This window comes from Triturus cristatus, chromosome 1_2 (assembly GCF_964204655.1).
Source record: "Triturus cristatus chromosome 1_2, aTriCri1.1, whole genome shotgun sequence".
Lineage (NCBI taxonomy): Eukaryota > Metazoa > Chordata > Amphibia > Caudata > Salamandridae > Triturus > Triturus cristatus.
Genome location: NC_140580.1, coordinates 977,157,966 through 977,176,847, shown reverse-complemented (window position 1 = coordinate 977,176,847; position 18,882 = coordinate 977,157,966). Strand labels below are relative to the sequence as shown.

General features: G+C 46.8%; 1 protein-coding gene across 2 annotated transcripts in view; it reads right to left on the bottom strand.

Moving 5' to 3' along the window:
• Positions 1–18,501, bottom strand: part of LOC146868496 (ectonucleoside triphosphate diphosphohydrolase 8-like) — a 539,122-nt gene extending 520,621 nt beyond the window's left edge. The window contains exon 1 of one of the 2 annotated variants that reach the window (XM_085610637.1): positions 18,370–18,501. The gene's annotated coding sequence lies outside the window, so the exon portion shown is untranslated. The remainder of the gene's footprint in view (positions 1–18,369) is intronic. The other variant, XM_085610629.1, reaches the window with a different exon arrangement.
• Between the last annotated feature and the right edge of the window lie 381 nt (positions 18,502–18,882).

The window sequence follows — 18,882 nt, the reverse complement described above, 5'->3', positions numbered from 1 at the left end:
AGAGTTTTGTGTAGTGAAAATGTTTTTTCTCTTTACACACAGCAGTAACAAGCTCACTAAACCCAAAATATGAACATGCATTACAGGAGCAGCATCATTGTATTGCAATAGATGAAAATGTAAATAACATTACATTCTTAAAAGACCGGATGGTATGTGCGGACTTAGAAATGTGCACTATGCTGTGGAGTTTACATTGCACAGCAGTGCCGTTGTTACCAGGAAGTTTCCGGGCCAACTGTGGGATGAGCCAATTATGTTAACACCAGTCTGTTGATGTACAGCTCGTGATCGGAAACAGATACTCGGGCACTTTTGGAGAGGCTCCAAAGGACAGACAAGTGCTAATAAATCAAGTGCTAGGTGGGAGCGTGTAAAGGCTCCTATCACTACAAAGGAGATGCCAGAGAGGAGACGCCATGCGCGTGCACATCGCCTGTCCAGGCGCGCACATGGTTTGTCTCCCTTCGTGAATGAAAGCCATAACAATAGAGTCTCGCCAAGCGAAGCAGCTGCGCTACATTCGCTAGGCGAGACCTAAAAAAGAACTAGCCCATTGGGCAATGGGAAATGACTACAGTAATTCAATGAATCACCTGTCAGATTCTTCCATATAGACGGACATCCCTTGAATAGCTTCCTCTTTCTTTCCTGCTTCCAGCAGCTAGTACCTCTTACATCCCTTTTCTCGTTTTTTGTATGAAGTTCTTATAGTCATTTGTTCAAATGTTGTGTGTGCATGTGCTGATATAGCGTTTTGCCATTGTGTGCCTGTTTGCCACACGTGTCAGAACCTTAAATAAGCCATACACAAGAGTCATGAACCTGTACTTCAGAACTCAGGTCACACAAGTACATTCAAGAGGCTAGCTTAGATTATTTGCAAGTTTGACATTCTTGGAGGAAGGGGGGCGTGGCTTAGGAGCCAGAGATGACAGACACGGGAGCCTGCTGCTCCGCACCAGCTCAGTATTAATCCTGCCTAATGGTGCCTTGATCATCAGTACTGCAGCACCAAGAACGGCTACCTGGTGCGGCGGGTGCCACGAAAGGGGTAGATGGCAGAGTCAACTCATACTGTTCCAAAGCTGGGGGGGACATCATGTGGGAGCTGATGACGCCAAAGATGGCGTGTTGACCCGGCTGTGTTGCGGACCCCCTGGGCGGAGGCTCACAAGGGGCGGAGCGTGCTGAGACGGTGAACTACGCGAGCCGCCGTGGTGAAGAAACAGGGCAGAGGTCCCACTTGCCCAGAAGATGTGCAGAGGACCCCAAAGTGGGGACCGTGAGAAGACGAGGACCCGCATACAGGTAGGAGCGAACTCCCATCTCCTCCCAGAGGAAGTGCCGACTGTCTGTAACTGTGTGCGAGGACCGCCGAGATGGCAAGAAGGTCTGGTTGCCTGCAAGTTGAGATTGGCGTGAATGTAGCTCGGAGGGCCCAGGCAGGGGGCTCCTGGTAATGAAGGGAGATGAGGCCCAGATAGAAGAGAAAACTGGGTGCCCTGGCCGGGGTTCATTGGCTTAATTGAGGTGCCCAATTGCAGTAGGGAAGAGCCTCTTGTTCAGTTCATTCACCTCAGGTTACATGGATTGAGGCCATACGTTAAACCTAGCAACTTTTGGGCCCCGGAGATTGGACAGTGGAGACTCAAGTACGAAACTCTGGCGGTGAAGGGAAGGTGCCATGCATTGGAGAAAACCCCATACCCGGGGGCTGCGCTGAGACACCATTGTGTATTAATGAGGATTAATGAGCAGTGTTGATTGTGTGGAGGAGTAATTCGACGTGCACTGTAAGGCAACCACGCTCTTGCAAAGCGATGTGAACAATTGGTGCAAGATGTGAGACAGTGAGCGACTGAGCACCAGATTAAGATTCCCCCGAGACCCTTCACTTGTTGGCAAGATCCCTGTAAGTGGTGCATTGTGTTATCCGACAATATTACCGGCTCTCCCAGGATTCCCCTTCCTGTCCACATATTGTCTCCCCATTGTTCGCTTGAGAGATAAGAGCTGAGATCCTCCCATAAATCTGATTGGTAATATCCCTAGAAGAGAACGAGCAAAACCAGGAACAAGCCAACAGAAGCACCTGCTGAACTGGGGAGACCCCAGATGCACAACGACTGGAACCAGGGACATCCTGTGACCTAGTGCGGTAGCAATTGACTACAATTCTCGAGGCCATAGCTGATACCAAAACTACACTACATCAAGACATCAGCTTTGTGTTTTTAGGACTGAGTCTGCTCTAGGCGGAAAACCACAAGCTAGCCGACAGAGTCCAAGCGGCAGAATCCTCCCTTGCTGACCACACCCTGCGTAATTAACAACCTCTCACCAGATACCGGAGCATACGGACAGGGTTTACGCACTTGAACGCAGAGCCTATTTGACACGTACACTTTATAACAAAGCTCTAGAGTGGTTAAGTTGCCACGATCTCAGAATAACACACGGGAGTACAGGAGGAAGAGGGGAGGCTGAGTAGGTTGCTGGGGTGGCTGATACGGCCGGAATCCCGAGGATCCATGATTGCACAGGTGAGGACAGAAGCGGTGGCATTGTATATGAGCCTGAGGGAATAAATGTCCTGTTTTGCAATTATTATAGAAGTCTGTATGGCGTGCCATCCCCGATCCCACTGACAGAGCGGAGGGATTTTCTGGGAGGGTTACCACTCTGAACGCTAGACCCCCAGTCTAGGGAGGTGCTGGGTGAACCAGTAATGCGGTACAAAAGGGGGTGGTGATGGACGGAGCATCAGAACCAATCAAACACTCACACCCAGTCAACAGATCTGGGTTTGATCCATCACCGTTCTTTAGCCCACTCTACCACCCCAGTTCACACATGGCCATATGCAAATCAGTCTGACCCTGTGCCTCATGGGAACAGTCCAGCCCGAACTGCCAAGCCATGCCTTCCCTGGACCGGAAACAAGCTTCCTAGGACCGGTTTCTGGCATTTCAGCCGTCTTCAGCCAGGCTTGCTTGAATCCAGTGGCAAAGGGAGCAAGGGACTCACGTCTGAGCATACCCTGCCAACTTATGGCGAACAAAGCGGTACAAAAGGGGGTGGTGATGGACGGAGCATCAGAACCAATCAAACACTCACACCCAGTCAACAGATCTGGGTTTGATCCATCACCGATCTTTAGTCCACTCTGCCACCCAAGTTCATACATGGCCATATGCAAATCAGTCTGACCCTGTGCCTCATGGGAACAGTCCAGCCCGAACTGCCAAGCCATGCCTTCCCTGGACCGGAAACAAGCTTCCTAGGACCGGTTTCTGGCATTGCAGCTGTCTGCAGCCAGGCTTGCTTGAATCCAGTGGCAAAGTGAGCAAGGGACTCACGTCTGAGCATACCCTGCCAATTTATGGCGAACAAAGCGGTACAAAAGGGGGTGGTAATGGCACAGAAAGTCTAAGCTGCCATTAAAAGCATGGCTACTGGGAAGACCCCAGGGCCAGACGGCCTCCTGGGAGAATTCTACTCGACCTATGCTCCTGTAATGGCCTCTAGATTAGTGGCACTTTATTCATAATCTTTCAGGCTTGGGCAGCTTCCAGACTCTTTGCATGATGGAGTGGTGTTTTTCTCCGCAAGAAAGCTATCTCTGGGGCCTCTCCACAAGACTTCCGCCCACTCTCCATGCTTAACATGGTTTTTAAAATCCTAAGTAAGATTATGGCACTTTGATTACTTCCACACATGCCTACTTTGATTCACCCTAACCAGAATGGTTGTATTCCCTCTCAGAATCAATCCCTTAATTTGTGGCGATTGTACTCGGTTCTGTTTCATTCAGAGGTCCAGGCTCTTCTGCGGGCGGCCTTTTTGTCAATTGAATGGAAACGGCCTTTGACACTGTGTGGTGGGATTACCTGTTTGAAACCATTCGGCAGATGGGTCTGGGGGATTATTAGCTGAAATAGATGAAGATATTGTATGAAGCCCCAATGGCACCGATTAGAATAGGCAGGATTGTATCCCAGCAATATTGCATTTTCCGGGGGACTAGACAGGGTTGCCCCCTATCACCATGCTTGTTCGCTCTTTTATTCGAACCACTAGCTGTTTTGTTCTGAATGGATGGAAAGGGAATAGGGATACCCTTGAGAGGACATAAGCAAATTGTCTCCTTATATGCGGACAACCTTCTGATTTATCTGGAGGACGCAGTGGCAGGCAGTACCTTGGCACTTCAACTACTGGGAAATTTAAAAGTCAATAGAAGCAAGAAATATCTATTCCGGTAGACACCTCACTCCCCAGACCCCAGTAACTTCAGGTTGAACTTATCGGGCACAATCCACTTTTAGATATCTGGGAATCTATGTTTATCACTCTGTGGAAGATCTCCGAGAGGGCAATCTTGGGAGGGGATTTTGGTCCCTTAGGTCTTGTGTCCCCTTCTAGTCCTCCTTCTGCCTACTTATCATAGCCAGGATCTCCTCATCTAAAATGGTCATGCTTCCGCGTTTATTATATTATTTTATTAACCTCCCAATCACTAGCTGGTTTCGTCAGCTAGACTCTCTACTGAATAGCCTCATTTGGGATATGGGACAATGCAAGGTGTCTTTGACAACCCTACAGCGCCCTACGAGAGAAGGAGGACTGGGAGTCCTGAATTTCGAAATGTATTTCTTGGCTTCCCATTTGCAGTGGGTTGGCCAATGGTTAGAAGAGATACGGTTGGAGGACTTAGACCAGGCGGGAAGGGAGGTGAGCTCCTCATTTCTTCTGGCAATTTGCTTAATCCAGCTGTGGAAGTCCCGCTCCACTCTCTGTTATTGGTGATGGGCCTATGATGTTGGCATAGAGGGGTGGTTAAGACGGCAGGCACAGCATTGTATTCTCCAGTACTGCGTCTGATTGGACTAGTGCATGGGGACCCAATTACTATATTTACAATTGACCAATGTGGGATTAAATACTGGGGGGACCTCTACCACCAGGGTACTCTTATCCCCTTGGAGGATTTGGGGGCAGATGCAGACCTCCCGCTAGGTCAATTTCTACAATATAAGGCCCTAATACGGACATTTCAGGAACTATGGGGAGGAGGTAGGGAGGAACCTAAAATGCACAAAGTGTTGCATTCTGTGTTATCCTAGGGTTTGGATCGCCACTTAGTGAAGTGGTTGCTATTGCTCGCTATTGGTGGCATCTTGTCAACCCCTGACACGACTACGTGAACGCGGGGAGATGATATTGAAGAGGAAAATATCTGACCCCGAATGGAACATAGTGCTTGCATATCATAGAGTGATTTCTCGTTATACCAGATTGAAATACACACAATTCAACTATTTGCAGATGACGTACATGACGCCCCACAAGCTAAGAGTTTTTTATGGTGGTGAAGCCTGAGGCTGCCCCAGATGTGACTACGAGGATGCAGATTTTGTCCTTATGACATGGGCATGCCCTAGCCTGTGGTCGTACTGGGAAGCAGTGGTGGCTGCCGTGAATGGGACTCTGGGAAGTACATTGTTCTCATCATGTTGGATCTCTCTGCAGCCTTTTGATACGGTCCATAACGATTTGCTGATGGACCGGCTGCAGGAGATCGGAGTTTAGGGATCCACATGGAACCTATTGAAGTTCTTCCTCACTAACCGAAGTCAGTCAGTATCACTTGGGGAATTCTCTTAGGAACCCTTCTCTCTACCTTGTGGGGTCCCACAGGGGTCCTCTTTAAGCCCCACTCTGTTTAATGTCTATGTCTCTTCCCTGGCACCACTCATTCAGTCTTTCAGGTTTAGCCTGACTTCATATGCCGATGAAGAGCGGTTTCAAGTGTGGTTTCTTTACAATCACATGAATGGCAAAAGACGGCATCGTGTTTTAGGGACTGTATGAACGTGGTTGGGAAATGAATGGATAGTAACTGTTTGAAACTGAACTCTAACAAAACGGAGGTGGTCTGCTTTGGTAATGCCCCTTCGTTTTGGACCCCGGAATGGTGGCCGGACTCTATGGGCCCACTTCCCAACAACAGGAAAAAGGTAAAAAAAAAATTAGGAGATTGGGTGGATCACAAGCTTAGTTTTAGTGATCAAGTGAACGCAGTGTCCGCTGCCACTTCTTTTGCCTTAACATCTTGTAAGAAAGTTCTTCCCATAGAGTGCCATCGAACAGTAGTTACGACACTCACTATGTCCAGGTTGGATTACTGTAATAGTCTATATCTCAATATGCAGGAAGGAATAATGAATAGACTGCGATTACTGCAGAATGCCGCTGCTAGGCTTATATCAGGCATCCCCAAGTATGCCTCAGTCTCAAATGAGATACGGAGGCTTCATTGGCTTCCTATAAGAAAACGCACCCAATTTAAGGCTTTATGTTTGGTGTTTAAAGCAATTCATGGAACAGGTTCAGCATACTTAAAAGAGCGATTAGTATGGTATATTCCAGCCCAAACGCTTAGGTCAGGTGCCGCCAAACTAGTCTGTGTTCCTCGTGCTAAAAAAGCCTCCTGGGGGGGCAGAAGCTTTGTAATGAACGCAGCCAAAGCGTGGAATAAGCTCCCTCTACACGTAAGAGAGCTTACTAATCTCTTGGCTTTCCGTAAAGCCTTAAAAACGTGGCTATTTGCGGAATAATCTCTCCTGTCTGATGCTGAGTCTCTTTGTTGTATTTTTACACAGTGCCAGGACACCCTTGGGTAACAGCAGCGCTTTAGAAGTGTTATAAAATAAAGAAACAAATTAAAAAATTGTCTCCTAATGTTGAGGTCCGCTTGCTGGGGCTCTTTCCCCACCCCCCTAAACGGAAAGTCGGGAACAGATTTCTAGACCTGGCGTTAGTTCTAGCTAGAAGGAGAATAGCCATGGCCTGGAAGTCTGCGATGGGCCTGAGGGTGAAGGACTGGAGACGAGACGTGACACAATGGGCTGGAACTGAAGGAAGGGCTTTGACCAGAGAAGGGGCAAGAGGCTGGCAGAGGCGCCCCACTGCTGAGAAGTGGAGGGAGACCCTGCATGCTTGGGAGCACCCCGAATGGGACCAAGATTCTGAAGTCTGCCAAAGAGATGGGCCTCAGTCTAGTGACTGAAGTGAGCCTATAACCAAAGGACTAGGTTGGAGGGATGGGCCCTAATAAGACATGGGAATAAGCGGTGAGCATGATATACACCTGAGGACGGATTTAGTAGACCGAAAGGTGAGGAAGAGCACAAACAATAGGCGTCCTTGGAAGCCCTGTCATTGGTCATGCTGCGCGGACAGTATGGGGTTGTAATTTGAAAGCCAGGCTAACCCTCAGTCCCACCGCCGACCTAGTGTTGCCTGCAGTAGGATCAGATAGCTCTCAGTACCTGTAGGAAATTGGACCACCATGCATATGTTTGTTACTTGTTCAAGTTCATGGATAAACCCTTTTGTTTTTCGATTTTTTCTTTACAAATAAAAGAGGCACTAGTAACAAGATCTCCTCGTTGGATCTCCTATCAACAATGGATTGCGGCACCAGATATACATAGACACATGAACCCAGGAATATGTATTGCAGAGGTTAGAACTCTATTAATGTTCAGTACACAGAATGGTTCAATATCATGGTTAATAAAATGGAAGCCCTGTTTTCTGTTGTGTGTGTTCAATGCAGTGACAGAATCAGTCGGGATGTCAAGGGTACATAGCCTGTGTAGTACTTTGTAGCATAAGAGAAAACAAAATGTAATGTAATGACTGTATCTGTTTGTGTACAATTATGAGAAATACCAATAAACAAAGTTACAAAAATACATTCTTGGAGGAAAGAGAAAAAGCATATAAGCTATTGTTAAATCAACTTTGAAACTCCATTCACATTACTCTGACATAAAAAGGCAGACACTTAGACCTTATGACATCTGTATTCCTACATATGCATCATCTAAGAAAAACAGCTCCCGTGGGATGAGTTCTCAGGGTCCGTGGGTGGGATTAATCCTCATCTCCATGTCCATAAAAGAATTGAAACTTTACTTCATGTTTACTAGGACATTTTTCATTCTATGCCAGGACCGGAGACAAGGATTATGCTTGTTCAAAGTTTATCCACCATCAAAGATGACATGTCCAGAACCGGTTTGAAATAAAACCGTTTAAACATGGAGTCCAAAGACAATCTGATATTCTTTAGATGAGATGGTGGGAGGGGTGAGCGCTTTGAAAGGTTTCCTGAGAGAGATTAACAGCTGGCCTTCTCCAGGCTAACAGCATTCCTCGGTACGCCTTTAGACAGTGCCCCACTCTGTATATGACACCACCTTCGAATTTGAAGTTGTGCATCTAGAGATATGAAGGGTGACCCCTTGTAGAGTAAAGATCCAACCCCTGATGTCTAATGCTCAGATGTCCGACACCCTTTGACAGGACACCAGATACATCAGCATGGCAAGTTTTGCTGAGAGTTCCTTGTGTGATAAGTGTTCGTTCTTCTTCCATGAACGAAAAAGGTATAAGACTCTAATAATGTCCCATAACGATAAATATCTACGTTATGATGGCAGCGCTAAGAGTATCCCCCTCATCAGTTTACACACCAAGGGATGTTCACCCACCGGAGACTCCTGCTTGGGGACTTGGCCCACGGAGATGACCAATCATCAGATAGGCCAATTCCTGGGATGCTAGATACGCTAAAAAACTCATGATAGGAACCACTTTACACCCCATGGGATCTTGGTCGTTTTGAACACACCAACAAACCCATCTGGACCATGCAGATCTGTACCCCTTGTTAGTTCCATCTGCCCAGACTGCGGCCAGTATTGTTGTGAAAGTCCTGGGACTCAGCAGCATTGCCAGTAATCTGCCAAGTCATGAAGTCATGTGTCTCTGGATCACTAATGTGTGTAAATCGCCCAGAGGATCCTGAAGGAGATCTGGAGCGTGGGGTAGAAAGATTGGAGAATCCCAGGAATGTTCCAGAAGAACTGGAAACCATACTTGAGACCTTCAGAACAGAGTGATCAGGACTACATTTACCTTCTGTCTTGGCACCTGTGCTGATAATCATCATTATCATCGTAAATGGAGGAAATGCATATCCTTTCTCCAGTGACCAATCCCGAAAGAAGGCATCCTTTGCTGTCGCCAGAGGATCTGGCTTCCAGCTGAAATATCTGGGAACCTGGTGATCTATTCTGGAGGCAAAAGAGGTCCACTGTGAAGGGGCCCCAAAGAGCTTCCAGCCTCCTGAAGACCTTGGTGTCCAATAGCAACAGACTCACATTGGACCATTTTCTGGAGCACCAGTCTGCCACCAGATTGGAGGCTTCAGGAAGATACTCTGCCATAACTGAGACATTATTGGACAGGCAGAAGGCCCAGAAATCCTTGGCCAAGTCCTCCAGGGCCTTTGACTTGGTACCTCCAGATGGTTGATACAGGGGACCGCAGAAATATTGTCCATCTTCAGGAGAACACTGCAGTGCACTCTGTTTTTTGTCGAGCATTTGATCGCATGGGACCTTGCCATTAGCTCCAAATAATTGATGTGGAGCTGCTGTTCCTCTACAGATCATTTTCCTTCTGTAAAGGAGTCCCGATGTGGGCTCCCCATACTGACTTGCTAACTTCAGACTCGATAATTATGTCTGGATCAGAGCTGAAGATGGCACTCCCATTCTAAGCCTCCATGTGGGCAAACCACCATCGCATTTAGTCCTGGACCTTCTCCTTGAGGGGAGTCTGTTCTGATTACTGTAAGCCCTTCCGCAGGTGGAAGACCTTGACACACTGAAGGGCCCTGTAGTGGAGAAAGCCTAGAAAAATTGACAGTATGGAGGAAGACAACAGGCCCACCACGCGGACCACCTGCTGAAAGAAGGTTGTTGGTCTGGACAATATCCTTTCCAGTCCTCTGTGAATCTTGGCCTCTTTGCAGGAAGGAAGGCTTAATGTCTTTTCCACTGAATGGGTGATGAAGCCAAGGAACGGTGTCTGTTTGGACATGAGCAATAGACATTTCCGCTCATTGAGGATAAAGCCCAAGCTTTGTCTCAAGTGGATCGTCGTTTGCAACTGTTCCATCATGTGTTTTGGACATTGGTCCAAAATGAAGCAATCATATAAATATATTTTGAGACTGAAACCCTGAGTCCTCAGGGCTTCCACCACCGGTTTGAGCAACTTGGTGAAGCACCAGGGAGCAGAGGTGATGCAGAACGGCAGGATTGTGAACTCCTATACCTGATCTCGCCACCAGAAGGTGGAGGAGTCTGCGATGTGGAGGACAAATGGGGACCGTCAGGTACGTGTCCTTTAAACCTAAATGCACCATCTAGTTGTCAGGGCAGAACAGATCTCACAAAAGATTGATGCCCTCAATCTTGAAGTGGTGATGCACCAGCCTCCCGTTGAACTCTTTGAGGTTAATCACTGGCTGTTGACCACCATGTCTTTTCTCCACCAAAATGAAATTGCTGAGGAAATGCTGGGGTGTAGTTCGGTCTGGGTAATTGCCTCTTTTTGCAGGTGATCTGCGACCTCCTGGCCTATCAAGGCCGCCTCATCCTCTGCAAAAACCAGCGTGCATGGACATGAATCCTGAACTGGGTCCTGTTTAGACCTGTATGTTAGAAGAAGCAGTGTGTCTCTTTGGACAGGGCACAGTTCGCATTCCCTAAATATATTACTGCGCATTGTGCCCAGTTTGAGAGAGCCTATGGGGAGACCAGATTGCCCGAGGGCTTGGCCTCCGCCACCAGGACAAGAATCTTTGTGAGGGGCCCACTAACATCTAGGAGATTGTAGTGGCGGGATCTCGAGGATCTATTGATACCCTTCTTGGGGTCTCTGACATATATCTGTAGGAATGTGGCCAAACGGGTGTCCAGCTCTGGGGTGAGCGCCAACTTCCCTGGGAGATAGGGTGGGGATCTTCAGCCTGATGACTGTACTTCTTTGTCTAAGGGTTTCCTAAGGTGACCCAGTCTGCAGAGCGGGTATAAATAAGATCCTCCGGGTCCAACATATCAGAGGACTTCTTGGCCCCATGTGGGTCTGAAGGCCTGAGGAGGTCAGGACCAGGGAAGGACGCTAAGACTGGGATGGGCCAGGTTGATCGTTTGAGTACCCATGGGAAACATCATCTTCTGGGAGGGAGAGGGAAAAAAGCAGCTCATCAGGCATGCCCAAGGCGTGGCCCACATCAGCAGGCACGAAAGAATTGCCTTTTTAAGGTGCTAAAAGACACTTAAATCTATCCTGGCATCTCTTTTGCGCTTAAGAGCACCTTTATTTGTGGATGGTACGCCCAGTACGTGGTGGGAGTCATCCTATTAATTTAAGGGAACAGGGCAGGCATAGGTCAATTCCCTCAGACGGTGTTTCAGGGGCTCCATTGCGGATGCCACAGCCTGGTGAATGGAGGCGTCCACCGCCTCGCAAATTCATCGTCCGGGGAGCACCTATAGGGACTCTTCCTCCATGTACTCCTCCTCCATTACCCTTAGACTGGTCTGATTGGGGCTTGCAGGGGCCAAAAATATAGGATATACGTGAGTTCACAATGGAACAGCGGCAGAGGGAAGCCTGCAAAATATCTAGCGGCAGGGGAGGCCTGGGTGAAAGGTAGGTGCAGTGCAAAGGGAATTCAGGTATCTATGGGCAGCACAAAGGCTTATATGGCACAGGGCAAGCCAGTATTAATTTGGTCATGCTGGATACGAGGAGGGGTCTGTGCCCTGGGGTGTTAAGGTGTTAGCGTGTGTGAGCGCTTGCTTATTGCCAAAACTGGGATTTAGTACAGATCCGCCTCACAGGCTGTTCAATTTGATTGTACAAGCCCGTGGAACGGGCGTCAGAGACTTCTAGGCAGCTCGGTGAGGCGAGGACTCCGCGGGGACACAAGCTTGTCAGTTTTGCTGAAAATGACTGAATCGCGACCTCCGCAGAGCAACAAGACGTGTCCTTTAAGGAGCGCACACCCTCTAGTGGCTCACAGCACACACACAGTCCAAAGAATTCGAAGACACCGCAAATGTAGCGCTGTCACGCATTCCTGTGGCAAACAGGCACACAATGGCGAGTCGTCATATCAACACTTACACACAACGATAGAACAAATGCCTATAGGAACTTCAAACAAAAAATGAGAAAAGGGATGTAAGAGGTAATTAGTTCCTGGAAGCAGGAAAGAAATAGGAAGCTATTGAAGGGATGTCCGCCTATATGGAATAATCTGACAGCTTATTGATTTAATTGTTGTAGTCATTTTCCTTTGCCTCATGGGAAAGTTAATTTTTTACTGTTTTGTTAAAGTCTGCTGGAATGAAATAAAGCAGAGCATACTCCTCATTCCCAGTCCTGACATAAAATGCGGATTTGTACAACTGTGTCAATTGACTCAACACACGCGTTTCTTTGTCTTATGGTCTGTCTAATAACCACTATTTTAAAAAAAGCTTTCAGGTGCTCAAATGGGTATCACCATCCAACCCTGGGTGATCCAACTGAATTCATTAACCTGCACATACCTACATTTATACATTTAGGTAGTGAATGTCCCTTGCCACACTCTAATATTTGAAAAGGAACAAATACATGTAAAGAAATTTTGATTGAATAATCAAACCAGACTTGGATTTATTGATTCATATGAAGGCATGATAAGATTGGAGTACTGGTGAAAATATATCTAAAGGATTTGATTTAATGTAAAGAGGTATTAATACACAAACCAAATGACAGAAAGGGACAGTCACTATCTAAATGTAAGGATGTACAGTTTCATTAATCAAAATCCAACTTTACCAGTAAAGAAGATATTAAATAACAGTTCCTCAGATCCCAAACACGACTTCCCTACCAGTTACCTCTCCTATGGGAGAGGTAGGCCTTGCAGTAGTGAGAAACCTATTTTGGAGTTTTTCACTACCAGCACATACTAAAATTAAAATTACATGTTTACCTTTTTAAAATACACTGTACACTGTCCTGTGGGCTGTTTACTACCTACTTTAGGGCGTGGCATATATGTAATAAACAATGAAGGTTTTAGGTCTGGCAAAAGGCCAGAACAAAATGGCAGTTTAAAACTTGCCACAAATGCTGCCATGGCAGGCCTGAGTCAGGTTTAAAGAAAGCTACTTACGTGGTTGTCACAAGGTCTGCAGGCCCACTAGCAGCATTAAACAGAAACAAATTCAGCCATGAAGGCCAAAAGATTGAGGATGACCCTGCAGAGAGGCCAAGTCCAACACACGCACTGCATCCTTCATGTATTGTACCACTCATAGGTACACATACAATCAGCACATGCACACATTGTACAACACTACATCTTTCAGGTACCACTATTAGGCACATGCACCTCCAGCACATGCGCAAACCATGCATGCACTACTCAGTACTGCATTATTCCTGTACGGCACCCTCCCCAGGCACACACAGAACCGGCGCAAGTAGTCCAATTCTGTACTGTGTAGCTCTTCAGAGAAACAGGATGTAAGCCAAAGGTTAGTTAAGGGCACAGCAGCAGAACCCTTAAAAAGCGAGTGAGCCTGTAGACCTCACTCCAGTGATGCAGGTCAGAAAGCACCTATTTATTCCTACCTGTAGGAGGCTGGCTTTGCATTTGGTGCACACTTCTTTAAGTGAAGCACGTTGCACAAATCCAGACAACCCTTATGGTGATATTAGTGGTCTTAGACAGCCATAGAAAGCTCTCTAAGTGGTAGCTGTAGAGAGCAGCCTTCAGGTTTAGTCCAGAAGGAGTGTTAAGCAGCGTGTTCTACCAGAACTAATCATATAGTGTAGGTTAAATGAAAAAGAAACCCACAGTGTAGTTATAAAAATAGCTATAATTATTATACACACTCACTAACACAAAACAAACAACAAAAGAGAAACAACCGATATAGGCAGTCAAATGACCAAGAAATATTCTTGAGTCTTCAGATGATATATAAAGTTCTTTATTGGCTTCAACCAAGTACACATGCAGCCAGCACGTTTCTCCCTAAACAGGGCTTCATCAGGGCACTGGTAACACCACCAGGTGGTTCTTGGGGTATAGAATGTTAATCTAGAATGGATGACCCACTTCAGAGACTGTAATCTTAGGTCAATCAATAATGAACCTTCAATAGTTCGGTTCAGGTTCGAATAATAGCAAGTGTGACATGTCCAAAAGCGTGATCCGTTGGGCACGTTCTGAAAAAGCTGGTGTAGATGTTGAGAACTCCCTCACGTATGGGAGAGGTAAATTTTTACAAGTCTGAGTCGTGTTCAGCTCTCATGACCTCAACCGCAAAGAATGGACTGAAGCGTTGTCAATCAATAACACATTGGTATAACTCGTACCCATATATATCAACACAATACTCACAATATTTCAAAAGGAAACAGGTTAGTAAGCACAAATACACAGCGGTCTCCAGGGGGAGACCAAACCACATACTAAAGAAGTGGAATGCAAACTGCGACCAAAGTCGAGTTTGCATTCCACTCACTAACACATTGATATAACTCGTACCAATATATATCAACACAATACACACAATATTTCAAAAGGAAACAGGTAAGTAAGCACAAATACACAGCGGTCTCCAGGGGGAGACCAAACCACATACTAAAGAAGTGGAATGCGAACTGCGACCGAAGTCGAGGCTTGACCCAGAAGACTCAGAAGAGCTTGGGACCCAAGGAACCATCCAATGTGAATTCCCAGGAACCCCATTGAGGCTGAGTGCAGAGTGGAAACACAGCTGCGTACTCAATGCAAGTCAATAGGGAAATTGCTGTTGAATTTTGAAGTAGTAGGACCCTTCCCAGTGGACCCTGAAGAAACCCCGTGGAAGATGGAAGGTTGAGGACTCACCCCACCCCTGGATACCCCAGGAACCAGGATATCTACACCCGATAAGCCGGGTGCATAGGTGCAAAGTGACGTCGGAATCCTCCATAGACCACAATGGAGGACTTCAGTGAAGATGCCTCTGGTGAAGAAGGTGAAAGATTCCAGTGGAACCCAAGGGTGGATTCTTGCAGAGAAGAGCCTGCAAGCAGAGGGGACAAAGTCTATGCCACTTGGGAGTAATCAAGAGGCACGGAAGACCAATGACTACCGATGACAGAAGATTCAGGAGAGTTGACGGTGATCTTGTCACTGCAGATGTGAGGACCAGGCGATGCTGTGGAAGACCAGGAGCTGTTCACAAGCTGTCCCACGTGTGAAGTCGAGAACCAGAGGGTCGGTGTCCGGCTGGAGCACCAACAATCCTTGGCAGGACCAGCACACAAGCTAAACAAAGAAGGTGCAGTGTTGGTACCAGCAAGGATCTAGGGGACTCCACAATTGCAGGAAAATCAAAGCAGGCCCCAAGCAAGAAGGGGAGCCCACTAAAGCCAAAGAAGTCCCTTAAGAGGACGCATAGGTTAAATGCACAGAAGTCACAAGAGCAGCTCATTAAAGATGCAGGCCCACGGTGCAGAGCATGTGCTAAGGACAAAGATGCTGAAGGCTGGAGCTTCTTGTAGTCCAAAGATCTCTGGAGGACAGGGTCAACAAGCCTTTGCAACTGCAAGTCAAAGCGGTGCACAGGGGTTCTGTTCCAGCTGTTCCGACGAGTGGTACTGGTCTCATACTTGCTGAGAAGACAGTGCAGGCCTCAAGAGAGTTGTAGAACCACCATCTGTGTGGCTGAGTCAAGTCTGTCGGACCTCAGGAGCAGCAGATCGGTCAGCTTTGTTGCAGTGCCTGCAGATGCAGAGGAGGGGTTGGACAGAGAATAGGATACTCCCATGTCCTTTGTCCAGTTTTGCGCTAGAGTGAGAGCCAGCAGCTCCCTGAACTGGCTCAAACTGGAGTATGCAAGGAGGGCGCCAAATTTGCCCTTCAAAGCCGCCTGGTGGCGCTGGCAAGCACCCCCACCCCAGCACAATACACTAAGTCCTGTCTGGAGGTGGTTACATTTCTCTGTGACAGGAAACCCATTCTTCTACCTTCCCCTGCTCGAGCTCAGCTCAACAGCAGGAGGGCAGAACCATGTCTGTGGTTGGCAGCAGCATTAGCTGGTACCGGGAATACAGGGAGGCACTGGAATCGGTGGTGGGGTAGAATTCCAACATGTTTTATACAAAACATGACTGGTTTCGGTGCAGCCAATATATAGCTAGATATCTTGTAATTGACTTGATGTCCACTATATGTATTAAAAGGCTGACCACACTTACAAAGCCTGGAGAATCGACTCAGAGGTTTGTAGGGGGTGTCCTGCTCATGCAGGGCACTCTCACATTTATAACATAGGACCCTGCCTTTAGGATTGAAAGGCCTACCCTAGGGCTGACTTATAGGTTTTAAGTGCCCTCTGATGTAAGGAAACTTATATCTGTTGTGAGTGGTGTTAGCACCAGCTCACACAGGCTGCAATGGCAGGCCTGCAGTCACAGTTTGAGTGGTCTCTCATGGGTTGCAAAATACATGCTGCAGCCCCTGGGAGACCCTTGGTGTACTTTTCCCTGGATACCTTAGTACCATATACTAGGGACTTAGAAGGGTACACCAGTAACCAATTGGGAAAGTATCAAAGTATGTACCATAGTAAAATTTAGGGAGAGAGCATGGTGACCAGGGTCCTGATCAGCAGGATCACCGTCAGACTAGTTAGAAAACAGAATAACACCAGCAAAAAGTGGGGGTAACCATGAAAGCAGATCCTACTTTCCACCACTACTGATCACCACACGGTAAACTGTCACCTCTGTGCTCATGCTGCTTAACTCCTACCGAAAGCAGTAGCCACCCAACGCTATGAGGGTAGTGCTTTGGGTGCCCCTGCCGGTCCAACAAGACCGCAATACATAAGACAGGCCTATGTCAAGGCTCATACACATTATCCGTGTGTGCCTATGATAAGAAAAACCAGCATTAGTGATCCAGACATCAGTACATTTGGGCACTCAGGGCAGGGGTTCACGTCTATTACCATGAAGAGGACTTCTCTGTCCTAACAACAAATATAAAGCATATTTATTGTCTTTGACAGAAAATGACCACTTATTATAATGAAATGTATATTTAATTAATTCACACTGTTCAATGTTTAAAAAAATTGGTCATTAAAAAAATTGTAATAAAGTTTTATTTAAAAAAAATTGTCTACATGTCTTTTAGTCTTTTTTTAACTGTTTCCAGCCAAGGAACAAACACAAGGGGACTCTGCATTCAATCTAAAGAGCATAAAGCTCCAACTAGGAGTGCCTTAAAAATATATATATATATGGGAATCTCTCTTTGGGTCATGGATTTAATTACACAGGGTACTGTTTTTATGTTGCTGGGGAGGATACTTCATGCCCTGCAGCCCCCACAACATAAAAAAGGCTTGGTGCTGCCCCTCTCTATTCTACGGGCACCACCAAGCTCAAGTTCAGCAGTCTATGGATAATGCTTTGGGAAATTTGGCTTTGGGCCCCCTTTTTCTCAGCCCCTGCTTGACAGATCACCGCGAAACATTCCAGGAAGGACCTGAAATGGACAAACATTTTTGTTTGTAAATTAGTGTGAGGATTTGTTAAATGGTGGCAAACTTATTAGCAAACCAAAATATGCTTTTCCTATGGAAACAGACACCTAACTATAACCCCCCAGTGGTGTTGCGAACTGGTGCACGCAATGGTCCTCGACTCTGTCCAATATGTAAACACCACTATAGCCCTCACAATTTGGGCCAATCAGATGCGGCACTCCAAGGTAGGTTTAGACATCTTTAATAGTGCTAAGCGCTATTAAAGATGTCTAAACCAAATTGTGAAGAAAATAGTGTGTGTGTGTGTGTACATGAGTCATAAGGACATTCCATATCTTAAATATTTCCTATTTCCCGGGAAGCTTCTTTTGAAGGGGGATTACATTTTCTGAGTTCCCGGCGCAGTCTGATCTCTTGTTAATAATAATTGAGAACGTGTTTGGATATGACTTGCATGTGTCTAGTTTCAGAAAGCCTGTTTGCTGCTGTGACATACAACAGCCTCAACACAGACTTTACATCACCCATATGATATAGTTCATTCTTTTTCCTGTGCGACTAATCAACCTCTCTGCATTTTGAAGGGGGCTCGAGTTCTTATTTGTGAAATAAATCACATTTCCTTCACTGTCCTTGTGGAAAAATGTTCGCCGATTTAAGAAAATCCTATTCCCTTGTCCACAAAAGCAGCGCGTGCATATTATCAATTGTTGGATTGGCTCTGCCCAGTTTTGTGTGCTAGTTACACCCTTATCTGTCAGTGCCCCATTACTAAGACAACGTTTTTTATGCAGCGAAGCATCTCCGTGGCAAACAAGAAGTGAATCGGTGTGAATCCTACATCAGCCCTCATCAGGGAACAACGAGAGAGAACGCCACTTACCTGGGCTCGCACCAGAGAACCCCTGTGAGACGGACGCGCCAGAGTCGAGGTGAACTCGGAGGCTGAGCAGATGCACAACAGGATCACGGGGAATGTATAGGCAGAGAGAGAGAGTCAATAAGAGAGCCGCAGGCGGCCTCTCTGAGAGAGGGAAAGAGAGAGAGGGTAGATGTATGTATTTCACTGCTAATTATTCACACTTGAATACAGATGCAAGCAAACTCCGAACAGCACACAGACACCCTGGAGAGTCACTCTCAGGCATCCACCCGCTAGTGTAAGGCCCTCTGCTTGTGACTTCTTCATAATGATGGGCGGTGCTCCCTCATAAACACCTGATACTCCACTAAAGGAACATGGCGAAGAACTGATCATGCTGCAGTACTCAGCTGGAGGCCAATATGTCCAACATGTTAATGCACATCCTTTACTACCCCCAGATCTCGGGTAATTTAGCAGTGTTGTTCTGTACACTGCAATGATGATGAGGAGCAGAGCTCCCGCCTGTCTATC